This window comes from Aegilops tauschii, chromosome 2 (assembly GCF_002575655.3).
Source record: "Aegilops tauschii subsp. strangulata cultivar AL8/78 chromosome 2, Aet v6.0, whole genome shotgun sequence".
NCBI classification, from domain to species: Eukaryota; Viridiplantae; Streptophyta; class Magnoliopsida; order Poales; family Poaceae; genus Aegilops; species Aegilops tauschii.
The window spans coordinates 527228593-527233653 of NC_053036.3; the positions used below are offsets into that span (position 1 = coordinate 527228593).

General features: G+C 45.7%; 1 long non-coding RNA gene across 1 annotated transcript; it reads left to right on the top strand.

Annotated features, from left to right (window-relative positions):
* Positions 1–795: 795 nt before the first annotated feature.
* LOC109755125 (uncharacterized) lies at positions 796–4507 on the top strand. The gene is made up of 4 exons (XR_012203206.1): positions 796–952; positions 2473–2628; positions 2713–2914; positions 4026–4507. It is a non-coding gene; the product is annotated as an uncharacterized lncRNA (long non-coding RNA).
* The last annotated feature ends 554 nt before the right edge of the window (positions 4508–5061 follow it).

Consider the following 5061-nt stretch of genomic DNA (forward strand, 5'->3'; position numbering starts at 1 on the left):
CAACGGGCGCCGTGGACGTGCATTCCCTGCTACCTATCGACTACCCCGTGCCCTAGCCAACTACACCTTGGCCCTGGCCAGCCACCCGTGCCCTGAACAACCCCACTAGACGCGTCCTTGTAGATCCCGACCACCGTTGGGTGCGTGCTACCAGAGAGGAGAAATGAACTCAACATGACCAGAATCGAGCATAAGCAGGGGTAGTTCGCCATTCCCGAACCCTAGAAAGCATTCCCCTCACATATCGGCGCATCCGCGCTCCGCGAGACAGAAAGAGGGAGGAGAAGCATGGAGAAGTCGCAGGCGAGCATACCTCCGACGCCGAGGAGCAGCAGCGATTCCCCGCGCGGAGAACCACCCGCAAGCCGTCGCCGTCCTGAGCACTCCGCCGCGACTCCCCCGTATCGCGCCCGTTCGATGGAGAGGCTGGCGAGGACGAAGACGAAGATGGAATGGGGAGAGAGCACCGCTGCGGGCGAGGGATTTCATGCACAGATTTCGAAACCGCCGCCCACGACCCCCACTACTCCCTCTTCTATCGCTTACAGGTGGGCCTCCCCCACGTCCAGATGGGAACAAAACCGCCCCACGACCGCGGGCGGGGGCAATCAGACCAGGTGGCACCTGGCAGACGGGGGCGTGATCCGTGGCGCGATCGTGCCGCTAGGACGCGGCCGCCCGGTTTTGTTAGATGGTGCGCGTGTTTTTTTTAGGTTTTAGGTTCTTATATTTCGGGACTGAGGGAGTACCTCTTTGTGTGTGTATGGAAAACAGCCTCAGAATGCCGGCAAATCCTTGGCTAGCCCAACGCAGACTAACATCGGCCTACAGGCCCATCCATTCGCCTCGTCATTCACAGGCCCTCCTCTCTCCCGACGGACCCGAGGACCCCGTCGCGATTCTAGTCTGCCATCCTCCGGCGAGCGAACCGGCGAAGACCAACGCGACGCAGGTGACCGGCTCCTCCCTTCCTCTCCTGTCTGACTACCTCGCTCTCCGGCATTTCCATCTTCCGGCCTTCCACTTATCTCAACCTTTTGCCTTGGCTGTCCGTGCTCTTTAGCGAGGACGCGCCCCACCTGCTCGACGGAATGCTCCCTAGGAAGCAGCTCAAGAACAGCGAAGCGCCGTCCGCGGCGGAGATGGACGACCTCCTGGACGACGTACTTCCCATCGTCATCTCGTTCCTGCCGGCGCACGAGGCGGTGCGGACGTGCGTGCTCTCCCCACGCTGGCGCCACTTTTGGACCTCTGCGCCCGGTCTCCGCATCACCGCCTCGGGGACTTCGGGAGCGCCGACAAGTTCAATCAGTTCGTAGACCGCCTGCTCTTCCTCCGTCGCCACTCAAACTGCCCACTGGAGTCATGTGAGTTCGATCTGGACGACAGGGAGTTTGATTTCAACTCCATCTCGTCCTTTCAGCATGTGTATCGGTGGAGCCTGCAGTCTGCTTTAGACTGCAATGTACGGGTCCTTCGGTGCAGTTTCACGGACACCAACCCCAACTTCCGCATGTTTCCCGAGCAACTATCTGAATATCCAGAGCCTCTACTCTCCCAGCACCTCACTAGGCTAGAGCTCCTTTGCGTCCGCTGCGCTCTTGATTTTTCGGGCTGTCCAGTGCTAGTGGACCTTAAGATGGAGCAGTGCGTTACACATGCTGCTGAAATGTTGTCTCCATCCTTGCGACAGCTGAGTACGGTCTGCTGTGAACTCTCCATGCGGTATCGTACTCAAATAACCTTACCGAATCTTGTTCGCTTGGAATTAATTAATTGTGCTGGTAGAGTTCCATTACTTGAAAGCTTGCCATCATTGGAAACGGCGGTTGTTGATCTTGGGGAGTTTTCTGAGGATCGGTGTCCTGCGTCAGGCTGTCTTGATGAGGATCCATGCTTTGGTTGTCGTTTTCATTTTGAGTTCATTGCTCAACGCGGAAGTAGCTACTTCTTCCAGGGTTTGTCTCGAGCCAAACACTTAGAGTTGTTAGCTTCCTATAATGATGCGGTATGTATGCTTGCAGCCCCTTTATTTTGTCTTCTAATGTTATATCAAGAACTATACCATCAGCTAACATGCATGTACCCAGTTTATGCTCTCAAACTGTCATACTTATTTCCGTACCAGAAATTATCAACCAACATCATAATTCAGTCAAAATTTAGTGCAGTCAGCCAGTCACATTCATTGTCTTCAATCTATGTAGTTACTCGAAACTGGTTCAGGAATCCCCTCATGATCTGACCTTTTTGTTATTTGATAATTGTCACTAGCTTCTACTAATTCCAAAATGGTACCTTTACTATGACAATGACACACAAAATATATACATGCTACAATTTTTTCCATTATTTGTTTCTAGTTACTATGGAAATTTCAATCTCTAGTTCTCTACCGAAATGATTGGTCTCATTCTCTACATAAATGATCTAGCAGGCTTACTCGATCTCGATTATTTGCATGTTGTGTAGTTCATTTTTCAAAGAGATTTGAAGTGGCGCCCGACATTTCCCATGTTAAAGACTTTGATACTCGACGACTGGTGTTTGCATGCTGACCTCAGTGCTGTGATTCATTTTATCCAACACTCGCCAAATCTTGAGAAGGTTACTCTTAGATTTATTGAGGTATATCTTTTGTGGATGGATAGCTGTGTGTTATCAAAATTACGTCACATGGCTGTTTGACTCAGTATGATTTGTCTGTTGTAGGAATTTGATTCTTCAATGGTGACAGAAGGAGATAACAATTTGTTGGAAGGAACATTTTCATCTGACCATCTTAAAATGGTTGAAATCAAATCTTTAAAGGTTGATGGAAGAATTAACAAAATTCTCAAGATCCTGAGTGCTTGTGGCATATCACTGGAAAAAATCAATATCCGACAAGCCAATACAAGTTCCTGACCTGGATGTGAGTTAAAAGTATCGAATTGTGTATGCTTCTTCTGTTTACGCTATTTTCCTTTGCATGTTTTACTTATAAACGGGGCAAAAGAGAACCTCAAACTTAAAATAACTAATTATTTATTTGAATGTATGTGGAAGAAACATAGAAACTACATTCGTGAAAAACAGTGTAGTTTTACTTATGAACGGGGCAAAAGAGAACCTCAAACTTGAAATAACTAATTATTTATTTGAATGTATGTGGAAGAAACATAGAAACTACATTCGTGAAAAACAGTGTAGTTTTACTTATAAACGGGGCAAAAGAGAACCTCAAGCTTGAAATAACTAATTATTTATTTGAATGTATGTGGAAGAAACATAGAAACTACATTCGTGAAAAATAGTGTAGTACATTTATCTAACTGGTAAAACCTATCCAAAATTACACCATATCAGTTTGGGTTAAATTTACAATATTGACACTCATTTTGATTGAATTTGCTGCCATTCGGATTGCACTTATGAAAACTACCGTCTGAATATCTTATTCTTCACTTGAGCTATGGTTCCTGCTCTGTATGGGTGCCCTTGCCCATGAAAACTTTCCATTTTTATGTAAAAAGCTGTCTGATGGTCGAAATGAACTATCATATTCTGCAAAATATCCCATATATTTCGATAACGATGTCCCGAGTTGATTGTGTTGTTTGAATACTTTTACAAGTTCAAATTTTGTGTGCACAGGTTCCAGCTTCAGCTAAAGGTAAGAAGATGTGATCTGCTGGTCTTTCCAACTTCTCTTTGATTATTTTGAAACGTACCGATCAAAGCTTTATTATGGGCATGATGTAGCTGTCTGCCGTAAATCTGTGTTAATGGTTGTGCAAGATAACTTGTCTTGATTATCTTGGATTATTTTGCAGACTCTTATAATGCACCTAATTGTTTGAATATTTGGCAACCCTCTGTCATGAAGATGATCATGTTTGCTTGTGGTACCATGAATGAGGTCATAAAGATGTGAACCATGAATTCTGTGTGTTAGTTAGAACTTTGACTGAAGTCATAGCAATGCTAATTCCTATGGTTCAGTCCCTCATCAAGTCAATGAGCTTTGCCATTCACTCATGCAGGTTTCGGTTATGCTTGTAATGTTTTGAAAGGAAACAGAGCTGCGAAGATTTATTTTTCAAGAGAGGAAATTGAGAAGATTTGCACTGTTCATGGATTTATGATGAATGCTGGCTGTCCTGTTTGGAAACCTCAATGAGTGAACTCTCCTTCTTTCCAAACGCACGTTGCAATGTTAGGAGCTTCCGTTGTTGTTGCTTGCCTGTGATGGATTCCTGATGAATGTTGACTGTCTAGAAACGCATGTTGCTATTTTGGGTCTTATGATGACTTGTGTCCAACTGCGTGAGCTGCCAAAGAGAACAACTCATCTTCGTAGGGATGAACGTTCTAACAATGATTGCTTGTCGGGGCCTGCTTGGCTGTGATGGATCATGGAATGCTTTGGAGCTTGCTTTCTTTAGCTGACTTTCAGCCAGTCAGCTTTATGTCTGACAAAACCTAGTTTAATTGATTTTGTTGTGAAATTTAAAAGATTTTGATAGCGAGCCCTCTGATTTGGTTATCATGACGGTGTAGCTGGAACAAAAATCACCATTAAGACAGGATAGATAGAACCGGTTACAAGGCATATGTGTTGAACCCCATAATAGAATTCGTAGTGTTTAGGGCATCTCCAACGGAGACCCGCAAAACTCCCGCATGTGGTGTCCCCAGAACTTTTGTTTACTTTTGCAATTCAATGGGGACCTGTATCCATCCGTGAAGCTGTCCGGGCATCCAAATTCCGGCATTTTAGAGACAAATGTGGGAGAGATTTGCCGGAGGACATGCAATTGACCAATCATATGCATGGTCCCTCTCTTCTATCTCTCCTCCCATCCGTATATGCATGGTCTCCCTCTTCTCTCTCTCTCTCCTCCCAACCGGATACTAAACCACAAATATCCCACCACATGCATGGTCTTCACATACTTTTTTTTCTTCCAGTCGGATACTTTGTAATTAGCATTGAATTGCTCCCTCACGTATCATGTCCGCGGACCATGTTCGGGCATAAAAACGGACATATACCGGAGAAATTTACAAGTCGGCATT